The sequence below is a fragment of the Pleurodeles waltl genome, chromosome 2_2 (genome assembly GCF_031143425.1).
Source record: "Pleurodeles waltl isolate 20211129_DDA chromosome 2_2, aPleWal1.hap1.20221129, whole genome shotgun sequence".
Taxonomy (NCBI): domain Eukaryota; kingdom Metazoa; phylum Chordata; class Amphibia; order Caudata; family Salamandridae; genus Pleurodeles; species Pleurodeles waltl.
Window position 1 is genome coordinate 289,233,289 of NC_090439.1, and position 14,284 is coordinate 289,247,572.

The window sequence follows — 14,284 nt, forward strand, 5'->3', positions numbered from 1 at the left end:
CCACCCTAAGGCTGTCAGGTTTAACACTATCTATTTCTTCTGAGGAAATATCGGAGGCAATCAGCTCATTAGCCACAGCAAAAGCTATGGGGCTGGACAGTCTCCCCTTAGAGTTCTCCAAAGTATTTTACAGCATACTTTCTAAAGATCTACTTTCTGTGTCTTTAAAGGTGCAGTTGGGATGATTCCTCCCACACTGAAAACAATATTGTTATTTTTAAGAAAAAAAGCAAGCCTCCTCTTATACCTGGGTCCTATAGGCCCTTCTTTTTAATAAATGCTGAGGCTAAAGTCTACACAGAGGTGTTGGCAAATAGAATAGGCAGAGTTATCTCCACTTTGGTATCACCACAACAATATGGCTTTATCCCTTGGTGGGGCATGATGGATCATGTTAGGAGGGTAATTGCCTTGTTTGAAGTTTGCAGAAGAGATGAGGAAGCAGAAGGATTTAGGGCCAGATGTAGCAAGAAACCAAATTGCAAGTTGCAATTTGCGAGTCCCAGCGACTCACAAATTGCAACTCTCAAATTGCAACTCGCAATTTGGAATGCAGAAAGGTGTCTCAGACACCTTCTGCGAGTCGCTATTGGGTCGCAAAGACCCACCTCATTAATATTAATGAGGTGGGTCGCAATTTGCAACCCCATAGCGATTCAGGGCACTCACGGGGATGGTGGCCTGCTGGAGACAGCAGACCACCATGTCCGTGACTGCTTTTAAATAAAGCAGTCTTTTTTTTTCAAAGTGTAGCCCGTTTTCCTTAAAGGAAAACGAGCTGCACTTTGAAAAAAAAACCGAAACCTTTAGTTTCGGTATTTTTCAGGGCAGGTAGTGGTCCCTTGGACGACTGCCTGCTCTGAAAAATTATTTTTGTTTACAGACACAAAGGGGAAGGGGTCCCATGGGGACCCCTTCCCGTTTGCACCTGGGTTACCATCCACTTCAAGTGGATGGTAACTGCGCTTTCATTTGCGACCGCAATCGCGGTCGCAAATGAAAATGCATAGCATTGCGAGTCGCAAATAGGAAGGGAACACCCCTTCCTATTTGCGAGTCGGAAATGCATTTTGCGAGTCGGTTCCGACTCGCAAAATGCATTTCTACATAGCAAAGTGGCTTTAGCGACTCAACTCTCTAAACCCTTGCTACATCTGGCCCTTACTGTTTCTCAATGCCGAAAAGGTTTTGACAGGGTCCTATGCAGCTTTATGTGGGCAGTCCTAGCATAGAAAGAGTTTGGCCCAGGATTCATTAGATCAGTTAGAGCACTGTATCAATCTCCTACAGCAAAATTTAGGTTAATGGGGGTGGAATCTGATCGTATAGTGATTACTGGGTGTACCAGGCAGGAATGTCCCTGTTCAACTTTATTGTTCACAGTTTATATTGACCCTTTTATAACACTGTTAGGGGGCAATAAACTGATAAAGCCTCTAGTAGTAAGGTGGGTAGAGTATAAAGAACACAAATATGTGGATGATATAGCAGTAGTTACAGTGGCTCTCTCAACCGCTCTTATGGAGATTGGAAAGGCTGCCAAAAAGACTATGGGATGTTTTATGGGTACAAGCTTGATGAGGAGAAAACTCAGGTGGTCTGTTCTAAAGAAATGGGATTTGTGGGTCAGTGGATAGTGTAAAAGGTGATGTATCTAGGATTAGAAATACAGGGAGGGGGATCACTTGGTTGAAGTAAACATAGCACCATGGCTAAGTAACATTAAGCAGAAACCTACGAAGATCAACCACTTGCACCTTCCATTGTTGGGGATGTGCAATGTTTTAAAAAATGTCAATATTACCAAAGGTGCTTTATTTTTTTAGGACTGTTCCATTGGAGGTTAATAGGTTTTGGCTGGCAAAACATGAAAGTGCATGTTTTAGCTTTCTGTGGAGATTTGAAAAGCTCTGAAGGGCCGCAAAGTTTATGGTCCTCCCCAAAGGTTGAGGGGGATGAGGCGTACAGGACCTCATGTTCTATTACTGGTCTTGCATGCTTCAACATATGGGCATTCTTATTACCAGTAGTGCAGATGGATTAAAAATTGCCAGAGCTCCCTCAATCTATGAGTTAATACTAGGAAAAGGACACCAGGGGTCTCTTTTTGGAGAATAACCTAGTTATTAAAAGAAGACTATATGTAAGACTATAAGAGGAGCGTACAGGATATGACAAAGGATTGCACGGACAGTCAATGTTACTAGATTCAATGGTTATACACGTCTGTGGAGCTCTCTGTATCGTTCATCCATATTTCATGATGGAATTAGTAGGAAGTGGGCATATAACATCATAAGGGTAAGGGGTGATCTCTACCAGGAAGTGCAGCTGTACTCTTTTTGGAGCTTCAGGAGTTTTATGGTCTCACCAGGATTTGTTTAAAAAAAAAAAGTCTACAAATATGAGATTTTGTATGTAGATGGAGTCAGTATTCAGTCAGCCAAATCCCTTTAATTGACTCTAGCTTAAAGAGGGCTAGGATTGGAGTTATGTTCATTCTGCTGATTAAAATGCTTCTGGGTGATCTAGAAGCTCAAAATAGCAAATGGGGATTCAGGCTCAGGATAGAGGGACTTTTGCTCCAGGAGTGATTAGATATTGGGGTAAGGTTCTCCTGATGGCTGAGATAAGGAGCCATCACTTTAAAACATTATTTGACTTGTACTAAACACCATCTAAGTTATACAAATGGTGCAGGACACCTGATGTCAAGTGCACCAGGTGTGGAGCCGAGCAGGCGAAGATAGTCCATATGTTCGCTTCATGCCCTGCATTAAACACCTTCATGTCTGGGAACAGGAATTTGATGAGCACAATCATTGGTGAACAGTTTCACATTACTCCAGTGGTGATGCTATTAGGAGTTGAGGGTAATATAGAGAGTAGCAGTCCTCTTGAAAATGAGGAGTATTTACTGTTTGTTGCTGTGGCTGTTGCATGCTTGTGTATTGCTTTAGGGTCGTTAAGTCCAGAGGCACCCACCTTTATGCAATGAAGGTCTCGATTCTTGGCAGCCCAAAACATGGAAATGAGTCTGCACCAGTCTAAAGGGTGGAAATTGTGGACACACAGAGCTAGGATTTGGTCATCTGTAGCTAAGTGGATCAATAGTATGAATCATTAACTTTAAATGCACTAGAGTTTCTATGCCTTGATACATTGATTTGTGTATCTTAGCTATATATTTAAAAGTGCCTACTCAGTTTGCTCATAATTTCATTAATGTAGTAGAAATTGGTGGACTCTGGCTTTTTCTCCCTGTTTGTGTCATTGTATATATATTAGATGAGTCATTGAGCACTGAACTTTCTACAAATGTGGTTAACATCTTTTTTTTAGGGTTTCCATGCTTACCCTTTAACATTGTGCACCTTCAATTGTATTGCTTTATTTATCCATGCTTCTCCTCTAGTATTCCTTTTCATGAACATGATTTTATGGATTGAGAATAACATCATGATCACCATGACAAAATAAAATATACCTTCTATGCTGACAAAATGTCATCAAAGATCTGTGAGGTATTTCACATAAACAGTGTTTAATTTGTGTAAAAAGAAAAAAAAATCAGTCCGAATCCCAAGGTTTTTATTAGGAGCCAGGCGTCAGTACTGCAAATGACAGGACTGCTGGATAAGAAGGCTGCTTACTCTTGATTTCACCTCAGACCACTTTCTTCCACCACCTCACACTTTCTATTTCTTTAGCTTACTATTGAAGGTTGTTTTTCATGCCTGTTTTCCTTTCCCACTCTTTCGTTTCTTTCTCGTCCTCCTTTTTTCTCCCTTTTATGGCTCACTTCCAATTCCTCTTGTCCAGACTGATGATGGAAAATAAGTATCAGTCCCCAAATTGAACGACCATGGTGATCAGCAACAAACTCAGCACAAATTAAGCACTACCACCAATCCACGAAAAAAGCCAGGATTTTGAAAATTCATTGAAGATTTGTATGACTGAAATACCATTGAGGCAAGCACAAAATGGTCATATGTGTTAAGTAATATCTTGGGGAGAAGAAATATTGTCTTGCCACCAAACATGGGGGAGGTGTCATTAGAGAGAGTCCAGGGTTCCATTAAAAAAAATAAACAAATGAAACAGTTAAAAAAACAAATACCGGATTCTAATGTTCATAGTACCCTTATATCTATATCAAAAGAAAATGGCTGTAGAGTCCCTGGGAGCGAATGAAAAACAGAGATTCTGACACGCAGTGGAGATGGGAGGGCCAAAAAGACAAGGTCAGAAAAACAAACTTAGGCTCTTCATTACGAATCAGTCACTCCTCTAACGCCACAAACTGGCACACCCACCCTGTCATAGCCAAACACCTGGAGGTTAGTTAGAAGGGGGCAATGCGCTGTACTTCCATAGAGCTTCCTCAATCATGGACTGTGCAGCCTTGTGCTTTGAAACAGCACAGTCAACAATTACACACCGCTGCGCCCTCTCACTTGCCCCGAAAGCAGGTATACAGAAAGAGCTCCACTAAGGCTCAAAGCACCACAAGCAAGCAACTTTAAGGGAGGTAATCTGCTGAAAGTGTCTGAACGGACGTAGATTCAGGCCTCCATGATGAGATCAAGCAGCACATCTGCAGAGTGTGTTCCTGTCATCCTCCAGGGATGGAGCTAGTGGGAAGAAGGTTTGTGGGCACGCTGCCTTACATTTCCCCATTAGCTTGCAAAGTAAATTGACACATGCTGAGGTGAAGGCAGTGCCCTTTTTTAAAAAGAAAGCACCTGCCAGCAGTGGCAGTGAGGGGAATTGATCTGAGGGGGCTGAGTGGGCACATGAAAGGATGGCAGCGGAGATTGTACGACTTTCTGGGTATACAGAGACAACTCACCATCTCTACTACAACCCCTGACCGGGCCCTACCTGTCTAGAGTTCCAGTGGGGGGAGACATCGGGGACACCCAAGCAGACATCTCAGGGAACACAACAGGTGTTCCAGAAGGTAGCTCTCATAGTATTGAGAACTGTGTAAGGAATAGTCAGGAGGAAATCCGTGAAGCTGATGTGAGAAAACTGAGTGCATCTGCTTCATTGAAGATTCCTTCTGAAGGCAGCCTCACTGGCAGTTAAATGTGTGCGCCATAATATCATGTCTTAAATAAACATTCTCCATGTGAACAATAGGAGGCAATTGGAAATGCAAGTGTTTCTCTTCCTTTCTCATCGCTGAACACTGCAGTTGACAATGGCAAGTATGTTAGCTATGCAAGCCCTTTTATTAAGTCAGTTGTGTGTCATTTCTACAGGTTTGCATAACCATAAGCCTTTGGGTGACACTCAACTTATGGTTCAGGTAGAGGAGGGCAGTTGTGTGTACACCCAAATGTTTTCCTCTGACTCTCCAGTAGTGTTCGGAGTAACAGACCAAAACTTTGAGAATCTCTGGAGCTTCAGTGCCCAACTGTATACCCTCTTTAAGCTGCTTTTGGCAGAGGTTCAAGGAATGAGAGCTGCTTTTAAAGAGATGGGTGAGAAAATAAAGAGAAGGCTGGATTTGATAGACAAGGGTTTACAGATATTGAACACCTGGTGCTCAGAGGCTGAGCAGAGGATATCTAGCCAGGAGGACATTCAGCAGTCAAACTCTGTGTCCATTAACAAGCTCCTTAAAGATAAGCAGCAAGGGAAGAAAAAGGTAGAAGATTTGGAGAATAGATTCAGACGATCAAATCTTAGGCTCATCGGGATTCTAGAAAATTTGGGCTGGAACCAAGCTTTGCCTGATGAGATAACTAAACTGTTGTTGAAATATGTTGTTGTATAGCTATTTTAGCCATGTTTTCGTCACATTGTTTTAGCTAACTAGGCCTGCAGCTGTTCACCTTAATGCAGTTACATTTTATTCAGTGTTGCTTTATTTTTTTAGTGATAGCTACATTCGCGGTGCTGTTTTAATTTCTCTATCTCGTTGTTCTTTCGCCTAGGAAAGCATCACATTTTTAGTATGACATTTATTTCACTTTGTGCTTTCTTCAAGGCTGCAGTTAGATAGGGTTGCCAACAAACATGGTATGGTGGGTCTTCAGCATTCACAGAAACACACACACTCATATGTGGGGATAATTTTTTAGAATGTCAGCTGTTTTATTATAAAACACCCCTTAGTCCCAGACATGTTAAAGGGAAATTCCAGCCAGAGGACCACGACGGTGTGCTGATTGCAGCAAGCTTCGCTACAGCTACTAGCTTAGACGGCTGAGCCCTGTACTAGATGGGGATGGTGTCTCTTTAGACCTCAGGCCTCTTCTTCAGGTATGAGGGATGATGTTCTTCTAGGGGGAAACCAGAAGGACAGATTAGGCTTAGTATGCTGTGCTCATACTCAGCGTAGGTGAGGGGCTATAGATCAACTTCCCTATTTAAACAGCATGGTAGGGCTGTTTTTGTGTTTTACACTCGTAGTTACATGCCTGATCCTATTGTTTTTTTATTATCCTCGTTATTGCTATGCATATGCTTTTATCTAAGATGCAGATATTTTAATAAATGCCTATTTAAATACATTCTGCCTCTGTTGTCTTTGCCTGAGGGAGATCTTGGTAAATGAGAGAAAGGGATGCAATCTGATGTACCATGATTCCCTGGGGAGTCTATCTAACCATGAGCCCGGTTGCCACAATCATCTCAGTCAGAGATGGCGGCGCTCCTAGTTAGCTGGAAACCCTGGAGTAGGCTGAAAGGTGTCACCTGGTGTGGAATTGTACTTAGTACCCACAACCCAGGTGATCCAGTAGTCATATTACCCTATTGAGAACCTACATGACATGGCACCATCAATGTTTGACATTACACAAAGGGAGAGTATGTGGGAGCGGGAAAGACACACACCGTACTCGACTCCCCAAACACAATACTAAATCACAAAAGAGAGTACGGGGTTCTTGTAACTATAAGTAGATCGATAATGTGCCAATTGTGACACTAGACCAATCTTATACCTCGACTAAAGGTAAACTGTAGGTGGAATATGGAGTGGTATAAGGTCTGTAGGGGGGGATTTCCTTTACGGACTAGGTGGTCTCACACACTATATAGTGTCATGCTTCATCATATGACCACCTAGCCCCACCCAGGTAGGACAGTACCACCTGGGCGGACCCGACCTCACTGTTAAAAGACCGCAAGCGGTCCTGAAGGAGAGGTCGGTATAGGCGCACAGAGAGCACCCACCTTTGATGCAAGTCTGACTATAAGGGGGCGCTCCCTCTCCAGGATACCAGAGGCTACTAGCCTCGAGTATTAGGGTCCTCCCCAGGTATTCCCTTGGTTAAGGTAGGCCCTTCCTCACCCCTTTTTCTACTGTGATTATTTCTGCAGCGCTTAAGAAGCATAGGCAACAGGGATCCAACGCCCTGATGAATGCCCAGAGACCCTCCATAGCTCAATTATAAGGGCAGAAACATGTCGGCTACTTCTTTTAGATAGGTGACCTTGTGAGTCATTGTTCTCACACTGGTTCTCCATTTCTTTTAATCACACCACACAGAACCTTCTATTAAACTCACCCGGGTATCTGAGTAGGTGTTTTTATTTCCATAGCATAGCTGGATCCCCTTTTTCCAGAAATCAAATTAATTTACGCACTCCCTCCTGTTCTTTTAACAGTGAGGTCGAGTCCGCCCAGGTGGTACTGTCCTACCTGGGTGGGGCTAGGTGGTCATATGATGAAGCATGACACTATATAGTGTGTGAGACCACTTAGTCTGTAAAGGAAATCCACCCCTACAGACCTTATACCACTCCATAATCCACCTACAGTTTACCTTTAGTCGAGGTATAAGATTGGTCTAGTGTCACAATTGGCACATTATCGATCTACTTATAGTTACAAGAACCCCGTACCATCAATGTTTGGTCAGGCATGAAAAATCGGATCCTCCTAAATATCTCTGTCTCACTGAAGGCTAAAGACACCTCAATACTACATACGGAGACGTCCATGGTATTGAGGATTTCCTCCTCAGCTAGCAGGTGGAACCTATCCTGAGCTGTAAGTGGTTCAAGCTTGAACCATAAAAGGATTAATCCCCAGTTGGTATCCTTATCTCTGAACACATAAAATCAGTAATATGGCAAACCCTCAATGGGTGGAGACAGCAGTAAATATGAGAGGCCCCCTTACGGCGCAGTTATTGGCAAGTGGCCTAACGTCCCAGGGAGGTCCAGTTACATTTGTTGTAGAAGGCCATGCAGCCTACAGAACAGATTTTTTTATTCTTGGGTCATCTTTCCTAGCAGTAGATGGGAACACAAATACATGTCATAACTATAGACCTGTAAATCCACCTACACAATACAGAGCTTATGCACATTTGGAAATACCCTTCTCTTATCAAGACCACAATAATTGACTTGATGGCACCCTACCACATACAATTTTACTTGTTAGGTTAGGTCAGTTGAGTAATGCTGGCCCGACCTGGCTTTTATTGGCCACATATACACCACATCCTGATGCAGCAGGCTTGGCGATAGCTTAGGTCCGTCGCTTAGATACAGAGATCATCGCAATAAATAGATTCTTAATACAATTTGTAATGCAAACATTAAACACAAAAACAGCACTAGCTCCAGCGCAAGCACATGCAGCAATGCCAGGCATTAATCCTGCAACGGTACATTCGATCATGGGTAAAGAACCCGCCAAATGGGAGGAAATTCCGTTTTGCTTAGCTCAAAAAATAAATGCACTGGAAGCAGTCTTTCCCCATACAGAACTTTAGGATAAAAAACAAATTTTGACAATGTACTCTGCTTTCGAGATGGTTCCCACAATTGAAGCACTGGGGCACATGGGGCACTGTATTTGCTGCGCTCTAAACAACCGCACATGGTACACCAACGCTTGCCAATCTTCCGGAGGTGTTGAAACAAATTCAAGATGAATACAGGGAAGCCCCTGCCCTAGACTTGGGGATGCAATTAATAGGTTATGTTGCCACTGTATCTTCAATCATATTAAGTAACATTAAAGGGGAAGCAGTTGAAATGACAGTGAGCATGTGGCTCCATGACGTTCCGGTACATGATCAAGAATGGGAGCTGTCAAAAATTATTGCTGAACCATACTCCAGTATAGGTCGAGATATTTTGGGAGCCAGACTGACTAAGCCACAAGTACAAAGTAGATCCAATAAGGATGCTGCATCAAACTCATAAAAGACGCCAACTTTTGGGATCACGTAATCTCTATTTATGATATTCAGCTGGCCAAAAAAGATTGGCCACTGGTATTTGTCCTTGATCTCCCATATGGAGAGGAAATCATAAAAAAATCATTCTCTGCCCTTGTTCCAAAAGAGCTTGTTGAAAAATATGCCATTGATTGGGCAGTGGTGCAGACACCTGCACTATATCGCAATCATTTAGGGTGGGACAAAGATTACCCCTACCACATAATACCAATAAAATTTCAACCTCAGCCTCAACGGCAATATCCAATAAAATATGATGCAAAAGCACCAGTGAGGGAGATCCTCACACAATTAGAGTACCAGGGGGTCATTGGAACCTCAGATTCATCAAGGAATAATCCATTATTTCCAGTCGCTAAACACGACCATTCATATAGAATAGTCTTAGAATATAGGCACTTAAATAGCCACACAAAAACATATGCTATACAAAAGTACATACTACAGCACTAATTAATAACATTGTGCGGAAAAAAATATTTTAAAAAAACCCTGGATATATCCAATGGGTTCTTCTGTCAAAACAGGGACTTAACAAGTTTCAGCGCTTTAGGCTCTCAAAAAAAAATTTGCCAACTCCCACAAGGCTATAAGAACAGTCCTGGACTGTTCTCAGCTCGTGTGACATCAATATTACACAAGCTAAACCCTGAGGCGTTGTCTTATGTGGATGATATATACCTCACGGACGATGACCTCATACAACATTTAAGACGGGTAGCCCGCATTGTTGTCGGATTGGCTGCAATGGGCTACAAATTCAATAAAAAAAATAGCCTTTCTCAGTGTCCTGTTTTTCGGATACGAGTTGTCGGATGAAGGGAAGAGCCTGGCGCCCCAATTCTTAGAAAAATGAGCTCAACTACAACCACCAAATACAATAAGAAAGCTCCAATCAGTGTTGGGCTTCCTGAATATTGACAGAACTTACACTACAGACTATGCACAACGCAGTAAACCATTATATGACTTAATACGCCTTGACATTACCAGCAAATTCTGGACAGTCGAACACACTTTCTCGAAGCACTACAAAAAGACATGCTTGAAGCAAAACATCTACACACAAGGGACAACAAAAAACATTTGGTCATCAGAGTAATTGCTGGTGCCATTGTTCTTGCCAAAAGAGCACTAGTGATGACAGTACAGTGACCGCCATATTACGAGCCACAAACTGAAGACCGCCCAAATCCAGCCACAAATCCTAGACCCCCAGGCTGACTGAGGGCGGGAAAAATCCCACCCTCCATATTGCAACTCACAAATCAGCGAGGGGTCATTGCACAGCGGAAAAACATTGGCGATGTGAATTGCTGTGGTCTAAAACTCACCTCCACCAGAACCCAACACCACATTGGACAGTTTGAATACTCCACACCTAACACGCATACACACACCACACATGCCTGCTCACTGCCCTAAATAAAACACTCTCGCACACCCCCACAATCCTTTGCAACCACAACTACTGACAGAGACATTGAGGAGGACACCAATGGAGGACACTGCATGTTGATACTATAGGTACCAACACACTTTCATGCATCACACACCACATAAAAGCACCAGCAACACAATACACACATCGCCACTGCACACAAACACCAGATACCACCAGCAGACACAACTAAACACCACCATCCCACCAAGCACCCTACCCTGCACCTTACATATACAACACCCCCCACCCACATTACAACCACCATGTCCCGTCAGAAGCACCCACATTTCACAGATGATGAGTTAAGAGTCATGGTAGATTAAATCTTCAGGGTAGAGCCACAACTGCTTGGATCTCAGGTTCATCAAACCTCAACAGCAAGTAAAATAGAGTTATGGTAGAGGGACAGGGTCATAACTAAGTGGGCACCCATCTGCGCACAAGGAAGGACATCAGGACAGGTGGAATGACCTACTGGGGAAGGTGCGTTTCATGGCATCACATCACCAGATTGCCTTTAACAAGACTGGCGGTGGGCCCTCATCTCTTCCCCCTGAGTTCACATGAGGGGAGGAGAAGGTCTTGGACACCATGCATCCTGAGGGCCTGACTGGAATAATCGGAGGACTCAACTTTGGTAAGTGAACAATTCTCCCAAGGCACCACCCATTCCTGTCCAGCATGCGTCCCCACCACCCATCACTCCCTAATCCACCCCATCTCACACTTCTGCATCCCCCAATCACCCACGCCCCTCCCTTGTATGCCACACTACCCCACTGCCACTATCTCCACACAGTCCCTCCCTAATGCACAGATACCAATCACATTGCCAAGCACCATAACTCCCACAATACATCACTCCCTACATGTCATAAGATCACAGTCCCACTTCACAGTGGAACACCTGCACGAAAAACCATAGCACATGCAACACCAACTGGATGATTCCACTGAGCTCTAACACATGGCAGTGACAGCAATGCTATCCACTATCCTGACCCCTCAATGGAAAAAAACAAACAATGGCACAATCCATCACCCGCGCGCAATGTCTGCAGTGCTGCATCCGTCATTGCCATCACTGGGAAGCAAGTCAAGCTACTCCATGCATCACACAATGATAAGAAGAAGTACATCTCCGAAATGTAACTTTCTCCCTTTCCATCTACAGGTCCTACTGCCTCTTCCACCCGGTAGCAAATGCCAGAGACAGACAGCACTCCCCAGGATGAAGGCCCCCGTGAATGTCTAGATATTGATGACTTGCCTGGCCCATCTGGGACAACTGGTGAGTCTACCACCACCAGCCCCTCCCTGGACACATAGGAGTCCCCCGCCCATGTGGCTACTACAGCACAGCCACACTTCATCCCCAAAGCTGTGTCCCAAAGACAGTTAAATAAGCAGTGTGCCCCACAGTACAGAGACCAGAGTCAAAGCCACACACCCAAGATGATGAAGGCCCTGGTGCAAGTGGGAGTGGCACACTATGCCAGGGGCAAAGGCACAGGGGGGCAGGGGCAGTGGGAGGGTACCTTTGGCCCTAAGGATGGGTCACCCACATCAAACAACTGGCCAGGAGGCCATCTCTCAGTCCTGGGAGCATACCACCATTCACAGAACACTATGGGCCAGATCCTCGCAACCTTGCAGAAGAACCAGAGGCTGCAGAGGGAATACCACCAGGAGGCCATGAAGCAGTGGCAGACCCTCAATGCCACCATGGCTTCCTTCGCAGGGGTGCTTAAGGAACTGACCACCATGCTGCATGTTTCCTCCACCCACCAGCAGGCCCCTTTCACTATCCACATTCCAACAAGCCCTCCACTTCTGTGGGAGCTAGTAGAATGGGGGCCCTTTCATAGGACCTGCAGACTACCAGCACCCCTCCCCCGTAGCTGAGGAACCCCCACACAAGCGAGGATGTCCATCTAGACATCCTTCCGGACCTGATGCCAAGACCACTGCCAGGAAATGACCCTCTCCTGAACATTCCCCCTTGTCGCCACTGACACACCCTTTTGGCTGTCCACTTACATGTCTCCATTTTCCCATGGCCCCTTGGATACTGGACCTGGACTACCTAGTACTATAATGATTTTATCCACCATGACCCCACCTATCACCCATTACACTGGTGATTCACATTAAACACCTTTGAGCACAGCTACTGCCTACGTGTCTTTATTGAAACAAGTAGGAATTTTGGCTGTAAAACATGTAATTACAGTCAACTCATTGTCCTGCAAAGGTCTATGAGATAGACAGAAGGGGAAGCAATATGCAGCAAGGATGATAGTAGAGCAGACATATTCTGGATACATGTGTCAAGGTAGCCAACAGGCAAGGCGGCAACCAGAGTTGCACCACATGAATGCCCTGAAAATAGACCAAGACAGGGATAACTATCACAATAGGAGTCAATGTTGGCCACTCAACACACATGCAGTACAATGTTGAAATCCCTAGTGTGATTTGGCAGATGGAATCTCAAACCATATGCCCATGTCAGATCCATTTTTCCTAGACATGGATACCCAGTGGTCCTTCCCTCACAGCTGACAAAACTCAACTAAAGGCATGTTCCACAGTCGGTAACAGTTAGGTTACACATTCTCCCATTGTGGACTGTGAGGATAAGTAGCAATACTGATGACACCAATATGTTTGGCACTACAATTTGCAGTTGACATAGCAGTATAGGGAACATAGACAATACATTGCATAGGTGATGCAACACAACAGCAGAGTGAAAATATCACTGAAATTTGAACAGTAACACCTCATCTGATGGGCAAAATGCCCCCCCACCCCACCCAGAGGGAGAGCTGCACTTAACACAACCACTGATGACAGACACCAGGAGGAGCTGTGTCACAAGGCAGACAGGAGTTTAGGTCACATACAAAACAGTTGACACATACCTGTTTCCCATGGGAAGTATTTTAGAATTCACTCTGGTGTAGAGTCAGCTGCATCCTCATCATCTTCCGCCTCATCACTCACTATGTTCCCCTCATCTGCCACCGGTCTAGCTGCCACCTCTTCTACATCCAGCAATGGGATGTGACGTCTCAGGGCCAGATTGTGTAGAATGCAGCAGGCAACAACGATCTGGCAGACTTCAAGTGGTTTGCAAAGTAAGACACCTCCAGAGATGTGTAGACACTGGAATCTGGCCTTCAGTAGCCCAAAGGTCCTCTCGAGGACACACCTCGTCCTGCCATGGGCTTCATTGAAATGGTTTTCAGCATCTGTAGTGGGATATCTCACAGGCATCAGCAGCCAGGTTAGGGTAGCCAGAGTCACCTGTATGCACAAAGGTTGGAGCCACCTAAATACCGGTGGAGACACAGGACAGATTGTGAAGGGAGGTTAGATTACAGGGGCACATATACTATTGGGCACATACTGGTCACTCTGTAGTTTTGCCATCATGTGTGCGAAATTGCTGTTCCACAGAATGAAAGAGTCATGCACAGAACCAGGGAACTTGGCCGTAACCTGGGAGATATATTGGTCAGCGAGAAATACCACCTGGACATTAATGGAAAAAATATTTTTCTGGTTCCTGTACACTTGTTCATTTATCCTGGGTGGAACCAAGGCACTGTGGGTA